We start from the raw sequence: 24,046 nt of genomic DNA, 5'->3' as shown, positions 1-24,046 counted from the left end.
CGAACTCTGCAATTAGAAGGACTGGATGAAACGTGTTGAAAACGGTCTCCACTGATAAATATCACACTTGCTTACTTGGAAATGAGGTCCTATGTCCAAAATCCTGAACCACCCCTTTAAAGGACAAATCCGGTATGAATTGATCCATAGCTCTTGTTGGAAATCACTGTGTGCTGTTCATAGGAAAAAGAAAATGTGGCACAGCCAATTCTGAGTTATGGACAGGGAAGTATAGCCCAGAGCCGTATTGAAGTACTTTTGGTATTCCTGACATAATGCAGGGTAGCCGCGGGGTCTTAAAAGTCTTTAAACGGTCTTAAATGTCATGTTCCTTAATTAAGGTCTGAAAAAGTCTTAAATTCCGTTGCCAAAGTCTTAATTTTTTAAACGAAGGTCTTCAATTTTAATTATACTAGCCTGCAAGCAAGGTGAAATGGGGGAAAAAACTAGCCTGGCGGGCCATTCTATATCATTGAAATGTATAGTCTGGAATCGAGCCATTCACCTCGCTTAATCCAAGGGGCGGGCAGAGAATTGTCTTTCAAACTGCCTAGGCATGCAATAGGCCAGCGCTACGACCATATCCGTATCCGGTCGGCAAAACGGCAAATACATCCTTCTTCGAAAGGAATGACTTAAGTGCATTGTGTTGCTCAACTTTCAAAGAAAAGCACAAGTCCAACTCCTCCAAAGTTGACGCCAACGCCGATTCAAACAACCGCTCTTCGTTTGCCATAGCCACCTTCCTTGTTGTTCACTGTCGCCATCCTGTTAAGCCCGCCTTAAGACTCTCTAACAAAATAGAGCGCTGTGATTGGATGACATCCACGGCGTCAGCCAATAGAAATCCCTATGGTTTGATACTAGACGTACAGGCTAAGCAAATTAATTTGCCGCCGCTAGGGTGCGTCTAGATTTCTAGGCAAGGAAAAAACAACAACAATGTGAAAATTCAACAGGGGGTTGATTAACGTCAGAGATCGTCTAATTTAGGGTTGCACGGTGCACCGATACTACAAAAGTGTCGCAATAGCTATTAGCAGTTGTCACAATACCTAATTTTATTAGTATCAATACTTTTAAGAATGACCGTGTTCTTGTTTGTGTGCACAAGGCATGCTTCTAGTGCCTCCTCCCCAAGCCTGTGGCTGTGCGTCTTTTCTCCTCACACACATATGCGCAGCTGTTGTGCCATAAACAGCGAGACATAGCTGCTAGTTTAGCTTAAGTGATTCTGTGGTAACACATAATAATAGGCTAATATCAAGTTGATTTGCTCACTTGCACCTCTCAACTTTGTGTTGCTAACCTACCTAGGCTATGAGATGTACGTAGGTCTACTATTGGGTTTAATGTCATTTAGAAATAGGCAGCGCAACCTTTGCAAACTTTTACATCTGGAGAGAGCTCCTTGCTAACTAATTCTGCTAGCTCAGGTCATGTATGTCGTTCGTAATTTGTGCTAAAATCATTATTGAACATGATCCCTTCTATGAACTTGATAGTTTTTTATTTACATTTATTTTATCTAATGACAGACAACAATGAGTTGCATCCACATATCCTTATGCATTATGTGCAACTATTATTCAACTATTATAAAACCGTGAGACTGAAGGCTACAGTAATTACTCACGTATTTCTTAAAGTGACAAACACTCAATTACACCTAGGCCTACACACCACATTAAAATTTGCCTAGGTGTAATAGTTTAAAAATAAATATTAAGTATTCAAATGACTAAATATGTTTAGTAATTAAGCAGATTAATAGTAATTATGCAGATTAAAAAATACTATACATTAACTGTACACTTTATATGAATTCGAAGGTATATGAAATAGAAACATATGAAATAAGCCATAATTTTCTGTGTTTGTGGAAAGAGTCAAGCAGAATCTAGGATGCCCACTGGTGTGAATGATAACACTATATTCAATATTACTGATGATGTCAAGGTGGTCTGGGCCCCCAAATCAAATACATTTTTTAAGAATTATCGAAGAAGTATCGAAATCGCAATTCTTGATGTGGTATCGGTATCGAAACAATAATTTTGTTATCGTGGCAACTACACTAGTCTAATTTCTTAGGATATGCGCAAACAATACTCTGGGTTTTCGCACCGGCAGCAATGAATCAACATAATCAGTCGAAAGGAGAGGACAGCACATCATGGGGAAGTGTTGTTTTAATTGTCATTATGGATTTGATCTGGTGTTTTACAACCGCATAATGGGTGTGATGTAGGTCTTAATTTTCATGTAAGTGGTCTTAAAAAGGTCTTTAAAAAAGTCTTATTTGGGGTGGTCAAACCTGGGGAAACCCTGTAATGGAAAGAAGACACCGAAGGCTTTTTTGCCATATTGAGTCAGCTTTACTTTCTTGTCCATAACTTGTCTAGGTTATGACACATTTTATTGTTCTTTGTCCTTTGGACAGTGCCTGGTGAGCTCGAACAACAAGGCTTTGAATCAGTTTACACAACGCTGCATTTAGTTGTTATGCGTTCTGACTATGGAGCCAGCTCCCAGATGACAAAAAAAATTGCCCAAATTACTTTTTTGACATCAGGACTCTGAACTAAACTATTTTCAGATGCCCATTTTTTTTTACACTGAATAGGCTTAGTCCAACCAAAACAAGGTTTTGCCTAGTGGTAAGCTGGATAGGGGTTAATCCTAGCCTGACAATACAGTTTACTCACTAGATGAGGTGAGTGAATTCAACAAACTTGTTTAAGCTTGACAAATATATCAATACAATCTGTTTTTCAATTGGGCAACATATAGCAAATGTGAGTGGTAGCTATGACATCCCCCATTCTGTGTTTAAGTGATTAATAAGGTGTGTCTGATCTTTGTGCTGTATAGAAATTCCCACAGTTATGAAAGCAGACGGTCAAACAAATGTCTTACTTTGTATTTTTGAGTGGCTCACAAATTAACAATGTTCTATTTTCTGCTCTTCTCTCCTTCCTCCCTTTGGTTGGTTCCACCACCAGGATAAAAGACGCAGATTGACCATCCCACGCTTTCATCCACCATTGTACACAGTATGGCACAAGTTCAGTTTGTTTATGTTATTGTTTATTAGTTCATTTCTCCATGTGGTATGATTTATAGATAGACTTAAATTGTCATTGTGCAGTTTTTAAAAATAATACTCACATACACACTCACACACACAAAAAAATAAGAATACACATTATAAAAAGAACATATCAAGGCATTAACATGCTTCCATTGCTTGAAGTCCATTTTAAAGTGCAACTGTGCAAGCTCCCATTGCTTAAAGTCCATTTTTAAAGTACAACTGTTTTGCTTTGTTTTATAAAATAAAAGTTTTAAATGCTATGGAGTGCCCTAGTTTTTGACCCTCAAACTGATATCTCAATTGTAACTCCTACTTCTCAACAGTTTCTCATTGCAATGTCTCCTCATTTGCTCTATTATTTCTCCTAAGGAGAAACAAGTTGTAAATGAGACTACACTCAAACATATAAGAGATCTCCCGTATTTCTCCTGCTTCTCAAACTAATATCTCTTATGTGACTCCATCTGCTCTATTATTTCTCCTAAGGAGAAACAAGTTGTAAGTGAGACTACACTCAAACATATAAGAGATATCCTGTATTTCTCCTGCTTCTCAAACTAATCTCTTATGTGACTCCTACTTGTCTTATTGCTATGTCTCATCTTTTGCTTGTTTTATTTCTCCTAAGGCAAAATTAGGAGAAATAATTGTGACAAAAGTAATACTTAAATGATCCTTAAAAGAGAATCACCATTTTGCCTCCTTAGCAACAGAAGGGATACAAATGAGAAGCAAAAGTGTCCTCTGGGTAGAAATATATCAGTAAGAAGCACTAAGCTAACGCACGCTTCAGACGCCGCGACTCCCCCAGTCAAGGTTGCATAGCAACGGCAATGTTTCATAGTTTGTCTTCAAATGGAGTTTGTGACACCAGAGCCTGTCTACGGAGGTGGCACTAACTCTGCGTGAAATCATCATGCTTGATAGGTTGTTAATACATTCTGAAAACGTTACTGTTCTGATCAAGGTCATGCAAAATAAAGCTAGTCGACTCAATACGATTCAGCCTCTGATTCCTAGTCTGCTTATCATTATCTGTTATTCGTGGAAAAAATCTCATCTCGTCATGTCTTTAGTGTCTTCGTCGGCAATTTCTTTCTTTTTCAAAATATCTCAATAACAGCCAACAAACTCGCACAGTCAAACCAAAGTTAAGTCATGTTGAAAAAAGGCTGAACCTCGCAAACGATTTACATTTATAGACCACTGAAACCACGCATGAATCAACCGTGAAAATGACCATCACGTTAGGTTGTGACTGGTTGGTTGTGAGCAAGATCTAACACCCTCCTCCGCTCGATTCGAAGTTCGATTTTACCGTTTTTAGTCAAAACTCGTTAGCCTGGAAGTGACCAGGGGCATGTCATTTCGCCGCTACAAAACGCCATTTTTATACCTCTTCTACAGTTCCAAACAACATTACACTTACGTGGTAGTGAGTAGAGGGTCCCTAAAGCCAAACCGAAGTATCCCGAGGTCTTTATGTGGTCGGATAGAGAGTCCAGAATGAATTTCATCAAGTCAGTACCTTTCCGGAAATGTTGCTGCTGCAGCTGGCATCTTTAGGGGGAAGTCCGTAGGAGTCGATTGCTGAGTGTGGAGTAACACGCTCTGGAAATTCACAATTTCGTCTGCGTTTTTTTTTTTTTTTTTTTTTAAAGCAACACCAAAGAGTTTTTTTGTACCTTAAAATAATGTTTCCAAACTCGTTTCAGTGGTTCATCAACTCATAACAGGGTGAAACGGCACTTCCGCATTCGCTCTGTGGCCCTCTATCGGCTATAACCGCACTATGTAAGTTTGGGTCGTCGGGTAGCGTTTTGTAGTCCGAATGAGACTACAAATGTGACTTGCTTTATGGCAAGTGTTACAAAAGCCGATAGGTGGAGCATCCTGCAAAGCTCTGTGTGGAGCATACTCGGCAGGTACATATAAATGGAAGATACCTAGCAGCCAGGTAGCTTTTCAATTATCATTATGACGGAGCCTGCAAGGAAAAGGAAGGGTTTGTCGGAGGAGGCGAAGAAAAGAAAACGGGAGCATGATAGAGAAAGAGCTCGAACTAGAGTGAATATTGGACCAGCTTACACTCGTTGGCGAGAAATTTATTTACTAGCTTATTAACAGGTTGGAATTTTGAAATGTCACGTGACGTGATGTCGTGCAACGACGTAATGCAATCGACTCCTACGGACTTTCTCCTAAAGATGACATTCATAGAAAATACAGTGTGCACACAGTGGCTATAAGAAGAGGTGTGTCTTATTAGTCCCATAAAGGATAACTATTCTGCATTGGTTTGGAGTCCCTAGGTCACATGGCTTGCGAGGTATTGAAAAAAGGAGACCATTCCTGATGGCAAATAATGTATTTTCTTTAAAATATTCATATAAAATACAGTCTGCATGCAGTGGCTATACAAATAGGTGTGTCTGATGAGTCCTATATAGGGTAACTATTCTGCATTGGTTTGGAGTCACTAGGTCACATGGCTTGGGAGGTATTGGAAAAAAGGAGACAGTTTCTTATGGGAAATAACATATATTCAGATCAAATTTGAAAAAAAGGAGACTGGGCTTGGGAGGTATTGAAAAAAAGGAGTCTGTTTTTTATATGAAATAATGTATTTTCTTTAAAAAATTCATATAAAATACAGCGTGCATACAGTCGCTATAAAAAGAGGTGTGTCTGATGAGTCCAATATAGGATAACTATTCTGCATTGGTTTGGAGTCACTAGGTCACATGATGTCAAAGCTATTGACAAAAAAGACTATGAAGGTAATTCAGAAGGTACTTTATAGACGGTCCCTAAGTAGGTCGGCTGGGAGCAAGTAGACAGGTCATCTGTTTGTACATTGTCTGCAAACACGGGGTGAAACCGGCTGCATTAAAAAAAAATTGAATATCTGTTGAATATCCGAATATCAAATATCAAACTAACTTCACCTCGGTAACAGTCCCTTACTCACTGACTCGACTTTATCAGAATTCACAGATTTCACTGGCTGAGAAGCAGCAAGCGAAATGATGGTTCCTGAAGTAAATGCTGTTATCCTAACCAATGAAACATTTAGCGCAGCTTTGAAATCTTACATGAAAATCTAAATTAGGCTATTATGGTCCGGGTCTGGATAGGATCATCGTCAGGGTCCAGACTCGGACCGCGGTCCGCCTTTTGGTGACGCCTGATATAGAGGTTGAATAATAGTGGCCCCAAGAGCGACCCCTGGGGAACACCACAGGTCAAAGACATTGGTGTTGAGGTACAGTTTCCAATGGCAACAAAGAAACTCCTTTCTTGTAGATATGATTTCAGCCAGTTGATAACTATGCCTGTAAATCCAACCCAGTGTTCTAGTCTGTATGTTAAAATATTGTGATCAACAGTGTCAAATGCTGCACTAAGGTCCAGTAGCACTAGGACTGATGTTTTACCTGAATATGTATTGAGGCGTATGTTATTGAAAACCTTGATGAGAGGGCACTTCAGACCAAAACCTTGATGAGAGGGCACTTCAGAGGGTACTGTTCCCACCTATTTTGGACTACCATCAAATAGGCTACCTTCTTCTACCCTCTTAAGAAAGCTGGGACTCTGTAGTTTCTTAGGAAACAATCAGAATGAATATGTGATGTACTGGCACAGAGTTACAGAGGCTAGAATATTGTGAAAACCTGGGTAAAAGTTTACTCAGAGTAAGTGGTAAAGCTCCTAACAGAAGAGCTGTATGACTTCACCCTCCTAAGAAAACAATGCTATAGGGCTCTTGTTGTAGGAGATTTACACAGGTTTGTCACGTACTTGGAATACCCCCCTGGACCATAAAAACATAACAAACTGTTCCAGTCAATCACCAACGATATGCATGTTTAGGAGAGTTTCTATTGTATAGGGGGGAGGGGGAGGAAGTCCTGCCATATCCACATTATCATTCCCTACCACTATCCCACCAACAGAATTTTTATTACGTTTGCAGGAAGTTATTACATTGGTACAAATTTATTGCAACCCCATCCCCATATAAATAAGTATATAAAACTATTGGAGTGCTATGATACCCAGATACATGTCCTTGCATGATGCTTGGAATTTCAATCCACCCACAAAGCTCTTTTTATACTGCACTTAAATATCTATAGTTCCTTACAAATTTATTGAAAGTGCCTGGTTTTTCAGTGGTTGATTGGCTTGTTGTATTTCATTAGCACTATCCACAGTTCCTTTCTCCAAATATATCCTGTTTAGGCCTGTATTGACAATGTCTAGAGTTTTGGTCCCTAAACTCATCCAAGTAAGCTATAGTTACAGATGCCAGTTCACTAGGGCATTAACTTCAGATACTGTAAAATATGTCTTCTATTATAATTCATGTTGTGGATCCAGGTCTGTCATACAATATAGTTTTATCATTTTATTTTGATGTTATATTTCAGCATTTGTTTATTAATAGAAAACCCATAAAAGCATAAAACCTACACTTTATTGTCAATAATATGCATATGAAGGGGGGGGGGGGGGGGGCAGAATTTTCCCGGTGGATTTTAGTTTAATTTACAGCATTGAATATGTTTTTGTATTAATCAAAGTAATAGCATTGTATACATTTGGAGAAAGGAACTGTGGATAGTGCTAGTGCAGAATTTTCCCGGTGGATTTTAGTTCCCCACTCCGCTCCTGCTCTACATGCACTGACGATATAGAGACCATCTCTCAAGATGACTTTAAAGCTCCTGTATATACGAGACCATGTAAAGCATGAGCAGAATGCAGCAAAACAAAGTCTGACAAAATCTCAGATGGATCATGAATACACAATAAATTAAGCCCAAAGCAGCAAACCTCAACCCAGGCTATCCAAACACCAAAGAAGCTCGTCACTTCAGCTCGTGCTCGAACTTTAGGTGAGTATATGTGTTTGACTTTCAAGGGGATTCAGCAGAGGAAACTGGCCACCAATTTAACTATGGGTGTCAAAAGGGTAGTGTATCAGTAGCGTGACTTTCATTATAAATGATGGTTATCATTACTGCCATCATTTCCTGCAAGTCCTAAAATGATTCTGACCTCCATTCATAAGCCAATAATAGACAATAATTAACCATATATCAGTGTATGAGTTTACAAAAGGTTGCTGTAAATGGCAGAGGATTGTGAGTGTCTGTCTAGATATTAGGCAGTTATCACTAAGCTTCACTCTCATTCTCAGCTCCTGACTTCACGAAGAGGCTGGCAAACTGGTAAAGGGCAAAGTTTTGTGATGGCATAGGTTGCAGTTTTGTGAGCTAACACAATGTTTTATAGGCCATATATACCATGTGGATAAAATAACAAACCCCAGTAGGCAACAGTTAGCACATCAGCACGTCTGTCTTGGCAAAAGGCCTATGAGTTATGTAAGGGATAACGGCCGCCGAGGTGTCCTGGCAAAGAACTCCTCCGCCCGAGTCCATTAATTCCGTATAGGACACCTCGAAGGCCGTTATCCCGCTTATCACCCGGTTGTGTGTTTGTTGTTCTGTGATGTTTTTTTTTTTAAATAGAAAAGAAAAACAAGGAGCAATCTACAGAAAAAACGGTCGATTTGTTACTTGCTCATGAAAAAATAGAGATTAGGCTAGACCGCCCTCATTCATTTGGTTGTTATGGTTACCATTCATGGAATCTGTTAAAAGTTAGCCTATCAATTTTGGTAACAATGTAATCAATCCACGTGAAGCCTAGGCCTATATGCCTCATCATAGGCTACTTTCGTTTTCTTCGCAGTGTTTTCTGTCTCATCCTTTCTTTTATCCACCTGCGCTCCACCTCCACCTTCATCATTCTGCCCCCCATCCTTACCCGTCTCCTGCTCTCTTGCTTCTGCTTCAGTCGCTTTAATTAGTCCTTTTGGACAGTTGCCCTGCTTTTAGCCAGTTTGCGTAGCCTTCTACACATAGCCTCTACTTCCACGAAACTAACGCGCCAGATGTTCTGTCCTGCAGGAAATCACATGCATTGTTGGTAGCTTTTTTATGAAAACAGCCTGCTATAGAGTTTACAAATTATTTCCTTTAATTTCAGGAATCATTATATCATTATAACCCGATTCTAAATTATTTATGAATTAATTAGATTAGTAATTAATTAATCATTTTTAACACCTTTCCGACACAGTGAAGTTTGTCATTGATATGGGAAGTTCAAATTTCTTCGACATTGAGGCACCGCTGTCAACTCCGTGTTGCTGTTCACCAGAGGAGCGTCCTGCCAACGAAGTAGTGCGGACCACTGCACTGAGAATGTTACTCCAGTCTTTCCTATCCTCCAGACTTGGAGTATAATAGCTCCGAAGGCTGGACTCACAGCGATGCCCAGTTACTGCCATGATTTGTCGACTTTCTAGGCCCGCCTTGGATAGACGATGGACAGCAGTGCTTCGCAAGGAGTGATTTGTGTATGGAGGAAGCCCCACCTAACAGTAACAGGTTACAAGTGTTAAAAAATATGTTGCAGGCTAGGTTAACATTAGACGTTTAAAACATGGTTATCATTTATAATGTCTTACCTCTTCGCAGATGGTTTTAAGCATGCTGCCTAGGTAATGGACCCCCATGGGCTCTCTGGTGTACTACAGGCCTACAGTACATCTTGTGGAAGCCGCTTAGGGTGAAGATAGAAGGCGGTGGCATCTGCTGGACACTTTTTTAAAGTATTTTTTAAAACTCCGCACCGGACATAATTGATCATCAGTTACATACATGAATCCTCGCAGAAGCTCTTTTTGTGGCTCGCACGGATCCTTGTGATTTTTAGTGTCAGGGTTGTATCCAAATGTGACATACAGTAGTCTTGTCCATTTTTGTCAACCTTGACGATGAATGACTGCATTGTGAGCTCCCGGTTTCCCTCTCTGCCGCGACGGGCCATGGATAACTGAATGTCAAACCAGACCTTACGGACAAGGCCTCTGGGTGTATACGGCGAAAGCGCTTCAGATTTTCGCAGCATCTGGAGGTGCTGATCAGGGATGTGGGGATGATGGACACTGACATATTTTCCCTTTTTGCGGTACCTTTTTAAAATTGACTTAAAAACCGGATTGCAGGACCCAAATTCTTTGTCTGAGATGACATTAAATGATAGCCTACAGCGCGGTTTATCGCGGCCCAACCAGAAGTTGTACAGGGAATGTAGTTTGTTATGCTTTACAGAGACGTGGCTAACAAGCTATATCCCCACTTCTAACGTTGAGCTGCCCGGCTTCAGTGTAGCTCGTTTGGACAGAGACTGTAAACTTTCTGGCAAAAAGAAGGGAGGTGGACTGGTGCTGTACATAAACAATAGATGGTGCAACCCCGGACATGTTACAGTGAAGGAAACTGTATGCTGCAAGGATGTGGAGTTATTAGCAGTTAGTCTCCGTCCGTACTACATGCCGAGGGAGTTCTCGCACGCAATAGCTGTCTGTGTTTACGTTCATCTCCAGCCAATGTACAAGCCCAAAGTACAGAGGCTACCAGTTGCCACACGCACCTTCAGAAAGTGGACACCTGAAGCGGATGAGGCTCTGAGAGACTGCCTCGAGTGCAGTGACTGGAGTGTGTTACAGAATGGAGAGGACTTAAAGGAGGTCGATGGCGATCACGAACATTGTGGTGACAAAGACCTCAGTCAACAGCCATCAGACACACAGATTCCAGGTGCACCACCCCCCCCCCCCCTCCCCTCACACCCCCCATCATTACAGCAGATCAAGTAAGAGCAATACTAAAGAAACTTCACACCAATAAGGCAGCGGGGCCTGACAGACTGTGTCCAAGGCTACTCAAGGCCTGTGCTGCTGAACTGGGGGAGCCACTGAAGCACATCTTCAATTTGAGTCTACGCCAACACTGTGGAAGACATCATGTCTCACCCCTGTCCCTAAGAAGCTACACCCTAGTGAGCTTAATGACTTACAGACCTGTCGCTCTAACATCACGTGATGAAGACAATGGAGCGACTGGTCTTAGGTATGCTCAGACCCCAGGTACGCCATGCACTAGACCCGTTACAGTTTGCATACCAGGAGAAAGTGGGCGTGGACGATGCCATCACTTATCTTCTACACAGGACACATTCTCACCTAGACAAGGGGAAAAGTGCTGTGAGAATCATGTTCTTTGATTTCTCAAGTGCTTTTAACACCATCCAACCCCTCAGACTGGGAGACAAACTCTTGCAGATGGGTGTGGACACTCACCTGGTAACCTGGATTACAGATTACCTGACCGAGCGACCACAGTTCGTCAGACTGAAGAACTGTCTCTCACTGTGTGATCAGCAGCACCGGAGCGCCACAGGGAACTATGCTCTCTCCAGTCCTGTTCACCCTGTACACATCTGACTTCTGCTACAACACCGAGTCATGCCAGATGCAGAAGTTTTCTGACGATACTGCAATTGTGGGGTGTATCAGGAACGGGCAGGAGGAGGAGTACAGGAGCCTGGTGGAGGACTTTGTGCAATGGTGCAAACTCAATCATCTTCAACTCAACACTTCAAAGACCAAGGAGATGGTGGTGGATTTCTGCAGGTCTAAGCTCACTCTGCTACCAGTCTCCATTGATGGGGTCAATGTGGAGGTGGTAAGCACCTACAAGTATCTGTTGCAAGCGTCCTCTTCTATGCAGTGGTATGCTGGGGAGGAAGCACAAAGAAGAAGGATGCGGGGCGACTTGACAGGCTGGTAAGGAAAGCTGGCTCTGTAGTGGGAGCTGAACTGGAGTGCATCACTTCAATATCTGACAAAAGGACCCTGAACAAACTGATCAACATCTTGGACAATGAGTGTCATCCACTCCACAGCACTATTGTAAAGCAGAAGAGCCTGATCAGCTGGAGACTTTGCTCACTGTCTTGCACAACAGACAGACTGCGGAAGTCATTTGTCCCCAGGGCCATTGAACTGTTCAATGCTTCACTTAAGGGAAGAGGAGAGATAGACTTCTCTGCATAGTCTGTCTGCCTCTTCACCCCCTCCATGTTTGGATACTGTCTGTCCACTAGCCCCTTTTTACCACTATCTTTCTGCCTCACTGTTTGCGTACCCCTCCCTCAATGCCACAGTCGAACTGTGGCCACACTTATACCTTTTCTTAATATAGTTATATATATAGATATATAGATATATATATATATAGACTTTATTCTTGCACTGTTGGACTTACTCATTTGCACAATCACCATGACACTCACTTACACAGAGCACCTTACCTTACCCTTACTATGCACAGAAAATCACAGGCTCAGTCCCTGCCTCAGTCATTGCAAGCGCCTCTTGATTGATTAATCACCCACTATGTGGATACTGTTTTTAGAATTGATTTAGATTAAGTGTTATTTAGTATAATTTGTATTTTAGTACAGTATATTTATTCTTTATCTTCTACTGTCCTAATTGCTTAGTTGTGTTTTTTTATATTATATACTTTTAACGCATTGAATGCCAAGCTGTTTTCGGAAGCTTTGTCCTAGAGTGCCAGCAATCTAGACCATTGTTGATGATTTTTGTACAGCCACAGCATATTCTGTGCTATAGCTATGAACACGTACAATGGCTCGTTTGAATGGTGAGACTTGCTCTCAGTGGGTGCAAACCGTGTATTTCTACACACCTCTGTTCCTGAGAAATCCCAAGCTAAACAGTGGCTAGTTTTCATCAAAATCCCTGTTTTTTTTCTAGAAATGGAGATATTGCGTCTTTTATGAGTCACTATCACCGACATATTCTGGCAAGGGCGTGCCCTCTTGCAAGCGCGACTCGGCCTACCACCCACTCCGCTAGGCCCGGCTCGTGGTGGAGATGGAACTCTCTCCTCAGCACGGTGTTCAGTCACTCCTTGTAATGTTTTTGACCTGTCGTGTTCAGAGTCATCTTGTCTTAGTAGAAAGGTGGACTCATCCAGCGTTGTCTGGCGAAAACGCACCTGCTGCAATATCTTTTTCTTCGACTTTTTCATTTCTCCCTTCAGCACCTGAGAAGTGTTGCCTGCAAAGTTTCTGGGAAGAGATCTAACGAGACCTGCCACCTAGTGATAAACCCACGAAAATAAATGACCTGATTTTGACCTGGCGTGCATGTCACTAATAGGCTAATCAGTGACTGATTCGAAACAAAGCGGCAACCATCAAAAGCCGATTGTGGGGTGTATCAGGAACGGGCAGGAGGAGGAGTACAGGAGCCTGGTGGAGGACTTTGTGCAATGGTGCAAACTCAATCATCTTCAACTCAACACTTCAAAGACCAAGGAGATGGTGGAAACAAAGCAACCATCAAAAGCCGAGTTAAGATCAAACGTCCAGATAAAATGTCCAGATCTTTTTCATGAGTTTTCGATCGTCATATATTTAATTTCCATTCATCACAGAGTTCCCAAAATCACATATAAGGTGTGTTAGAGTGTCTAGTTTCGTAATTAAAAAAACGTAATATTACGTTTTTTGGCACTCTGCTGTTAGTGAATGTGTGTGTGATGTCTGTATGCTACTGAGACCTTTAATTTCCCCTGGGGATCAATAAAGTATCTATCTATCTATCTAAAATGATATCTGGTGGATAGCCCAGGCTCCAAAAATGGCAACAAAAACAACCTGGTCCAGCCTGGGGGGTGTTCCAAGTATGTGGTTTAGTGACAAACCTGGGTAAAAGTTAACTCAGAGTAAGTGGTAAAGCTCCTAACAGAAGAGCTGTATGACTGCACTCTCCTAAGAAAACAATGCCATAGAGCTCTTGTAGGAGGTTTACACTAAGACCCCGTTTACACGAGCATGTGTATTTTTATAAACGAAGACATTTCCCTACGTTTGAGCCTTTCATTTAGACGCAAACGGAGAATTCACCCCGTAAAACGGTTATCCAAAAAAACTACGGGCAAAGTGAGTTGTTTATGCGTTTGGTTGTAAACTGTGGTAAACAGAGTTTTGGACAGAAGTACACCAAATGTGCGACCAATGTTTACATTTTACATGTTCTCACGTGCGACTTCACATTTTGGGGCTGAGGTGATCGTGGATGCGCTCAGAATAGCCATCGCGTTTATGTTGGTGCAGACCCTTTTTGTCTGTTTGCATTTGCAAATTCAGCTCCTCTTTTATGTGGAGGAGCACAGAAGAATGTGTAGGCCTACTGTATCGACAACAACTTGCTTCTATCCGAAGAAGAGAGTACACTTCCGTTTCCGGTGGCTCGGGCAACTTTTCAGGATTCTGATTGGTTAATGTGAGCTTGAGCTTATCGTTAGACTGCCACTGTGGTTTGGCGTGTTCATGACAGCATGTATGTACACGGGTTTGTGTAAACACATTTTTTTTAAAAAACGGTCTTGTGTAAATGCAGTTTTATTTGCAAACGTAGATGCCCAGATATTCATTTAGGAAAATACCCTGCTTTGTGTAAACATAGTCTTACTCTGAATACCCAGGTTTGTCACGTACTTGGAATACCCCCCTGGACCATAAAAACATAACAAACTGTTCCAGTCAATCACCGACGATATGCATATTTAGGAGAGTTTCTATTGTACGGGAGGGAGGGGGAGGAAGTCCTGCCATATCCTCATAATCATTCCCTACCACTATCCCACCAACGGAATTTTTATTACGCTTGCAGGAATTTATTACATTGGTGGGAAGGTTAAAAAATTAGCTCAGCTTCCCACCAATGTAATAAATCACTGATTGTGTTCTGGAATGAGTTTCAAAGTGCAGGGGCCAAATACCGCCCCCCACAAAATCTGTGCGTTCCAAATAGCATAGTGGTAATTCATAAAGTTGAACAAATGCATGTGGTTATTTTACAGAAAATATAAATAGCCTATGTCATGCAGTTTATGGGCTACAGTGCACAGTTGGGAAGTTATGGTAGACCAACTTGGAGTGAAATACACACGGGAGATTCGTTCTCTACTCATAGAAGTAGCCTGATGGTAAGCACAGCGCATGCAGTATGGCCATACACCTGCAGGCGCCATTAGCTACAGACCGCTAATAATTTCAGATAGGACCAAACACGCATTTCATATTTGTGCCTATGAGTACGGTCAGGGGTGCTGCTAGAAAATGTGGGCCCTATGACAGAAAATAATTCTGGGCCCCCCAAAATGCTAGGGGCTAGATATTACATTCATTGATAGCACATTGCAATACAACCCATAAAAACCTACAATAGACTAGTATTCAATTTGTTTTTTTCCTAACACAATTTTAAGCATGTCTTTTGAGAGTTTGATTTCTTCACATAGTAGCTCCTAAGCAACTATACCCTAGCAGCTTTGAATAATGTAAAGGTGACACCTGTTAAGCTTACCTCAGCATAACATTTTCTGGTGGTAAAAAATAAAATACACCCACACCCAAAGCTGGAAAGCCTTAAAATGAAAGGGGACATGAAACTAGCTGCCAGAGCTATGTGACTATATAGGATAGAATAGGAATAGACTATAATCGAATAGAATAGAATAGGTCTTTATTGTCATTGTCACAAGTACCACAAAATTTAAAGTGCATGCACAGGCTATGTGACCGTATGCACAAAATGAAAGCAGTCATAAAACCACAGCCTTCTTATCTGTGTGTGTGTATGTGTGTGTGTGAAATAGACTGTATATCTTTTCACTATTCCTTTAACTACAGTATAACTTACGGCTATGTGATTACACGCAGAGACTATGTGACCGCATGCACAAATTAAAATCAAAAAGTAGATCTATAACCACAGCCTTCTTATTTGTGTGGAAATAGGTCATTGAAATCTTTCCACACTGTTAAAAAAATCACTACATTTACATTTATTTATTTAGCAGACGCTTTCATCCAAAGCGACTTACAAGGGCCATTCTCATCAGAGCAACAGTAATTTATGATAACACATGAAAATCAACAAAACACTTGCAAATAGACAAAACACAAGCAACTTAAGAAAGCGTCTTTATCAATTTGACAACAGAAAGTGCATAACCTACCTAGTCCTGCAGGGGGATTAAACCATTTTGCGCTTTAGCAAGGGGTGAGTGTGACCTTAAACAGTCTTCACTATCTTTTATATACAAAATTCAGTCAGTCAATCAACCAAGTTATTCAGCAATACACTTTACAAATTAACTTTACATTTTGTCTTACATTCATTATGGCATTTAATTTAGAAATTAAATATTCAAGAAAAATAAAATATTCCAGACTAATATGCCTAGCCCACATCTTAAATAAACATGATGTTTGAATAGTCAGTTTGAGAAGAGAGGGAAATTTACCTGCCTACGTTACCAGCTAGAGTTGTGATTTTTAAATAGTTTGCTGGATAAGTTAATGAAGCTACCAGTCTGTGTGTTCACTGTGTGCTGAGTGTGTTTCACTAATTCACGGATTGGGATAAATGCAGATAACAAATTTCCCTCACGGGATCAAAAGAGTATATATACTCATACTTATAGATGTATATTGAGTATATATACTCAAACTTATAGAACACAGGGAATTAAGATGAAAGAACTACCCAGGGACATGCCAATAATCCAGCAAAAGGTAACAAAGATATTTATTTTCAACCAAAGGATATCTGCTAAGACCTGAAATCTCTTTCCACCTTAGGAAATTACACAAACTCATCTCTCAGCATCAGCCAGCTAGCTAAAATTTCCCTCGGGATGAATAAATATCTATCTATCTATCTATCTACAGTAATTGCACACACCTTGGAAACTAGATGGTAACGATGATAGTTGTGAATAGCAGCAACCGAAGTTGGAAGTATCATCACAGAGGTAGTTTTTACTGCCATTAAAGGGAAACTTGGCAGGATTTCCCCCTCTGCTGGAGAAATTGTGCATTATGCTATTTCAAACTGTGGTAAAAGGTAACGAACGATAAAGCACATGGATTTGTTTACAAGCTAGCGAACGGTTAGCATAAGTTTGGCAGAACTATGTGGATGTTACAAGGTAAGAAAGACGATTTAAAACGAGTTTGTTTCTCACTTCTCTTTCCGGGACGGTAGTCTCAACGTTGCAAGGTTGGATGCTAGGCGCAGCGGGGAAAGTCACCATTTTCAACGGAACAGGTCATTTAACCATCCAAATGATTTCTAACGGGTTTATTACGTTGAAATAGTTAAGACCGATGCCAATTCAGGAGAATAGTGCAACTAGTGTCGCGACCACCATGCACGAGTATAATGGTTACGCCGCTCCTGTGACGTCCCATTGTCGCGCTACCGGTCGGGAGTGGCGAGTATGTAGTACCCTTAAAGGTGCAGTAGGCAAGTCTGACAGATTGAGGGGACTTGTTGAATGTTTTCAACTCTCATGCCCCTCCCCCACTACCACCGAGCATCCCCTCAATGAGTTTGTGCTCGTCAGTGTGCCATATCTAACACAGCCCTGCTCTGATTGGACCAGAAGAACCGGGAGCTATGGAATTTTTCAACACAAATAACAGGCTCTAGGTGGAGGTAGAAGTGCGGGTTTTTTTCTAAAACCGGCTGTTGAAGGGTAAAATAAGGGAAGTGCAGTCTTGAGCAAGTTGGTCACATTCGATTGGTAAGTTCGATGATGGGATTTTATTTATTCCCAAATAGGGCCAATATTTGGCAGTTAGGGTAATAAAAATAAACAAACTAAAAAAAAAATACTTTCAATAAATGAAACAAAACATTGACATGATAGTCAAAAAAAATATGATAATTGCAGCTGGCAATAATGTCAGACTTTAGCAAGTCAACCCAGAGCTAGTGATGTTACCTGTGAACCCCCTGCTTTGAAGCGTGTATCGAAGACATGAACCAATTTGGAGTGAAGCTTTGTATCGGAGCTTGATTCGTTTTGTGATAATCACGTGATCAGTGACGTCCGAAGCTTCGTTTCACACACACCCACGTGACTACTTCGAAATTTAATCAAAGCATTAAAGTTGCGCGACACTGGGTGCGCCGTTGTGGGTTGTTGAAGAAGGAGAGCCAACAGAGTCAATAGTGCTGCTGACACGAAAGCTTATAGCCCAGGCTTTTAGCTCAATTGTCAGCACGCTCGACTCCCGTTCCAAGGTGCGTCTGTTTCGCGGGTTCGAGTCCAGGCGTGTGCAGGAATCAGGGGGTCAAGAGCGTGCAGATTAGCTTCGGCATGTTAGCATACGCCATTTTCAAATATGGCGCTGCATGGAGCATTTGGAACCAGCTCCATGCACGAAAATCCGTGTTGGGCACGAGCTCTCATGCGCGTACATGTTGGTGGGCGGGTACCTATCCGGCGGCTACAGCCAAACGTTATTCAGTGCGTATTTCTTGAGGAGCCTATGAGAAGACGTGCATATTATGGTTGTTTATCCATCATATGACAAATAAAGAAAATTGTATTGATCTTGTTTCGTTGTTGTTTGCCCCGAACAAACATAGCCTAAACATGATTAAAGAGAATAAATTACACAACAGCGGCATAAAGACCTTGTCTCGTTACACCATGGGTCTCCAACACGTTGCTCTCAACCTATAGCCGCCCCCTTTGGAGCTTGCCAGAGGCTGAAGCACTAGGCTACTACATGTGGGCGGTGGTAGTGTAGTGGTTAAGGAGCTGGGCTAGCGTGCAGTAGCCTGAAAGTTGTCGGTTCAATTCCCGGCTTCCACCGTTGTGCCCTTGAGCAAGGCACTTAACCCCAAGTTGCTCCGGGGACAATGTGATCCCTTGTAATATAGCTGACATATGTAAGTCACTTTGGTCAAGAAGTGTCTGCTAAATGTAATGTAATGTAATGTAATGTACATTTAAACACAATTATTGCCGCGAGGCATACCAGCCTACGAATTTAATAAAAAGTAAACCATGCATAATTAAAAAAAAAACCTAAATTTAGGCTACTTCGCTATGCAATAAGGTTTCCATTAGAGCACAGCGCACGTTCAATGAATGAAGGAAAGGCCTTGTCTCGCAATAAACAGCTGGAAATTCCAACACTTTTTCAACTACACGATACTTTACAGTGATCATCAAATAGCCTCTAGATTTAAATGCCCATCAGTCTCTACATTTAACTATATAATAAAAGTCAAAAAGTAAATTAAATCCCATACCAAAACCGAAAATCGTCTGCGTTTGATAGCCTGGTATGCCGCTCCAAACAAAACGCATGTCTCACAATAACGTACAATGTAAGAAATAAAGGTCTGCCTCGAATAAGCCTACCTCAAATAAATTCCTGTGCTTTGCGCAGCCTAAGTAAATAGCAGACCCCGGACATAATTTAGGATTTACGGAAAGTATTGTAACGTCGGCGCACAAGACATTGCATAGCGTTCTCCCACGCAGGGCATGCTGGGATACGAGAGCGAACATTTGGGGGTTTATGTCGTTATTTCTCCTAAGTTATAAGTGTAAAGTTAGCGTCTTTATTGTAACATATTCCCCTTTTAGTTCTCCCTCGTGTGTGACCCTTTTTGTGTGGGGGGCTGCGTCCTCCCCTGTATGTGTAGTGTGTGTGTCTACTTGACCTGCCCTGTCTGCATTGTGTTCTGTGTCTGAGTCCCTGCCCTCGTACTCACAATAAAGCTTGCGTTGAACAACGCTTGGTGTCCTGAAACCTTCAAGCGTTACAGTATGCAATCATACGACGTTGGACACCTACTGTGCCTCTGACACCGCTGCCTCATTTGGATGGTAACTCCACAGGTGAGCGCGAAGATTGGATGTTGTGGATATGTAAGTAAACTGTTTTTTGCTGAGTCCGCAGACAACTTTACCATCTGCGGTGTACAACTCAAAATAAAGACACCACATTTTAGATGAGTTGGGGACGTAATTGTCCGCTCAGGCTGACCGTTCTGTGCGTTGTCTTCAATAATACTGAATATCTTTAATATTATTTTCAAAACAGGGTGGCTATTGAAGCTCTGGCTCCAGTCATTATTGTGGCTACTGGCTATTATTGGCTTGATTTGGTCATGGACCAAAACTAGAATATGTTTAGAGCACCTGCTATGAGATGGCAAACAATAAAATAAAAAACAAACTAATCATAGACTGTAAAAATGCGCTACACTTGGCACTAAAAACCGAATAGTTTATTTATAGTTCGACTACGGATATTTCACGTCATATTCGAATGCATATTTGCAGCAGGACAGCAGGCAGACCGCTCTTAGTTAGAGCCGCTGTTATCCAATGAAATTAAGTTGCGCTTCAGGGCGACTCCACTCGGACTCCATGCGCGTTCCCGAGTAACTTTTTCTTCTTCTTGTTATGAGGCAAGGACTTTATGTGCATTATCGCCACCCTCTTACTGAAGGACGACTCTCTTTTTACAGAATATCCAATAAAAATCTACGTTGGTCCATGCGTCATTTCCAGCTTTGTAACTTGGCGCATGGTCAGAGCCAGAGCCCGTCTACGGAGAGCCTCCCCACTCTCTATTAATCCCATACAAACCGAATTTGGCTGCAGTTCACCAGAGTTCACCTAGATGGCAATCGTGGGCGAGTCCAAAATACATGGGGTCCTATGGAGCTACATGGCTACATTTATTGTTTTCACCTATTTAACAACTGAAACCCTCAGATTTTATTTTATTTTTCGCAAAATGGATATGGATTATCAATCAAAAGTGAAATAATCCGGGAGTCATGTCCTTTTGTTTTCTTACAGGTTGGGTCGTTGTTGCCCATAACACGCTAGCATTGATGCTATGCTATGCTATGATCATGCTAATGAATGATGTCATTGACACGTTTGAAAGGCTTTTTAGAACAATTAAGTGACTTTAAAAAATATAATACTCAACCAAGTGTACCATACCATACCAACGTTTTATGGGCACTCATCGGGCACAGTCTTTGGGTCGAACTGCGCGTGCGCAAGGCTTCACGACACCAATCTTGCTCCAGCGGCGAGATCACAACACATGATTGGCACGATGTCTTCACAACACACCATATGATTGGCTCAATGTATTCACATGTCGACGGTTTGCCGAGGAAGGGGTGGGATATGTGTAGACAACGGCCATATTGGCGTGACAAACTAGCCCCATGCATTTCTATGGAGTATTTTTTGAGTGCTGTGTCTCCTCATTAGAAAGTCTCTGATAATACCTCCATAGCAGGAATAAATCGTGCAGTTTCAACACAATGCAGATTACAATTGGTCTAGGCTACGTACTCAATATAATCACAGAAATGTGTGTGCATTGTGCATGCCCATTCTTCATTCATCTCCCTTCTAAATTGATGTATTTGTTTACAAATACAAGACAAGTTCACAGCCAAAATACTACCTTTATTGTTTTTGTAGAGAAGGCAATTACATTTGTATTCATGCAGGGTACAAAATAGGCTTAGTTAGGCCTATTTATGACTTTATTTATTTATCCATTAATTCATGCTCAACATTTATTCATCTTCGACTCAGACATTAATGGCTAATGTCTGAAACACTTCGTGACACAATGCTATCCTTAACTTTCACCAGCAGAGGTCCTCAGAGTTCTGAAGCTTCGAGTACTGAACCTTTTTTCGATACAATTGGATAGAAAGCTTCACTAGTTCAGAAAGCTTCAGTTCGCCATCACTCCCCAGAGCATAGGACTCATGTCCTGTCACTTACTGCTCTCCCGAATAGACTGATAGACACAGTATAAGTAGGCCTGAGAACCACCACGATTGGCACATATCGACTCAGAACAAATGACAGGGGTGTTCCAGGTAAGCCATCATAAAAAAGCTAATAGGCTACAGCTATTATCAATCAATCTATTACAATAGATATACATAAAAAATATAATTCATCACCGTGCTCAATTTGACATAGTCAAAATGTATATAAAACAGCAAATATTATTAATGCTCTAAACTTCAAATCACTTCCGGTTGACCCGGAGGTGTAAATGACATTTAACAGAGAATGTCTAATAATGGTCCATTCAGAGCACCTCGGACCGCCCCCATTGCTACTTTGTTTTTCCGACAGCAAGTGTTCATGTGCTTTGCCATCGGAATGTGTGACAAACACGGATGCCACAACAAAGGTTAAAACATACACTCACTAATCCTAAACAAACAACTGTATTTGCTTAAAATATAGTGTAAGATGCTTGTGAAAGAAAGATATGCAACTTTCAAGTGACAAAAACAGCAAATTCCCAAGTTCACATTAAAACTGTTGGACATGAAAGGCCACATGGGCTACAAACGAACTACAACGTGACGACAAAAGTGATGACGAGCCCCTAACTGGGCAACTCTGTTAGCAAAATCTAGCCCCAGTTTCCGACCTCTGACTCACATTAAGTGACGTGAATGACGCGGAATGATGATGTTTTCACTCGGAGAAAGGTTTTTCCGAAGCCCATAAACGCTAGGTAAGGGGAGAACCGCCACTCTCGGGAAACTTCCAGTTTCTGAACTGGTTGCAGTTCCTGTTCTGGTTTCACATGAGGGCGCTCACGAATAAGTGCAGAATGCATGGAGGTCTATGGAGCCCTCAAATCCACTTTTCTCGGGATATAATTTTTTGTCCAGAAATTTGAATGTTGCATGCAAAAGAGGGGGCAGAGAAAATACACACCCCTGAGTATTATATTTTTTGAGTCACTTATTTGTTCTAAAAAGCCTTTCAAATGAGTCAGTGACATCATTCATTAGCAGAAAGCTAGTGTGTTGTGGGCAACAACGACCCAACCTGTAAGAAATCGAAAGGACGTAAGTACTCGTTCATTCAACTTTTGACCTATAATCCATATTGATCTTGCAGAAACCACAATCCAATCTTCGATTTTTCATCGACAACCAGGTGAGACACATTTAGCCGTCTAGCTCCATAGACCCCCATTGTTTTTGCACTTATTCCTGATCGCCCCTAGCGGAGCTGCAGCAGATTGCAGGTACAATGGAGTTAATAGGGAGTGATCCGGCTCTCCGTAAACAGGCTCTGCATTTAAACAGGACAGTCGCGGCACACATTATTTTTATACAAACAGGACGAGACAAGACGAAACACCGGTAAGACAAACATAACGCTATGATAACTAGGGATGGGCAAAGTGAGGCTTTATGAAACACTGAAACGTTGGAAGCAATTGTGCCGAATTGTTCCGAAGCTACGAAACAATTACGACACCTCAGAGCTGTTTAGGGTGAAACAAATCTGTCAAATGCTTTGTATTGGAGATGTAGCCTTTAAAGTTCGTGGCTCGCTGTGTTACCGGTGTTCAGTCTTTGTCAAAAGCTAAGCAGTCATGCCCTTGGTCAATTACTGGATGGGATTCCACATGAAGTGACAATAAAGAGATTCTTATTGCTGCCGCTAGTGTTCTCTAAATCACTTTCTTATAAAAACTCTCGATTTTTTTGAACACTTTTACCATTCTGAGAGTTTATTTGAAACTGTGTGGTTGAAACTGTGATGAAGTAAGAAAACATAAACAGATACGCTCTGAAACAATACCTTACAAATCAAACGGGGATCGAACCAGATTTGAGCAGCCTGGACTAGGCCTACCGTGCAAAAAACACCCTCACTAACCACTACACCATCATGGTTATTGCTTAAGAAAAGTCTACACTGTTAATTAAACGCGCGGGCACGCCTGCCGACACCGGTGAAATGCATCGAAGGTTCACTTAACTTGTCACATGACATGAGGATTTGAACGATGTTTCGAACCAGTGGTCACATGACATGGCTGTTTTGAACCACGTTTCGAAGCAGTGTTTCGAAACACTTGTGCTTCGAAGCCTCGACACTGATTCGAGACGTCGGTTTCGAAAGTCACACCCCTAATGATAATGTAACAGGGTAATACTTTGGAAGGGCCAAGGGGCCAATCACAGCAGCCTGACTACGCCACCCTGAGGCCTAGTGCATCAGGGAATCTTTAAGAGATCGTACCGCTAAACCGAGACAGCTCTTTCAGGTTCGTAATTACACCATGGAGACATGATTCCAGGAAACC

At 41.5% G+C, this 24,046-nt stretch overlaps 1 long non-coding RNA gene across 1 annotated transcript; it reads left to right on the top strand.

The window, feature by feature from the left end:
• The first annotated feature begins 1,950 nt into the window (after positions 1-1,950).
• LOC121704036 lies at positions 1,951-23,245 on the top strand. The gene is made up of 3 exons (XR_006030212.1): positions 1,951-1,962; positions 15,293-15,302; positions 23,099-23,245. It is a non-coding gene; the product is annotated as an uncharacterized LOC121704036 (long non-coding RNA).
• Positions 23,246-24,046: the final 801 nt, after the last annotated feature.

Source organism: Alosa sapidissima, chromosome 2, assembly GCF_018492685.1.
Source record: "Alosa sapidissima isolate fAloSap1 chromosome 2, fAloSap1.pri, whole genome shotgun sequence".
In the NCBI taxonomy this organism is placed as follows: Eukaryota; Metazoa; Chordata; class Actinopteri; order Clupeiformes; family Clupeidae; genus Alosa; species Alosa sapidissima.
The sequence above is the reverse complement of the archived record's forward strand: the minus strand, read 5'-3'. Positions and strand labels throughout refer to the sequence as shown.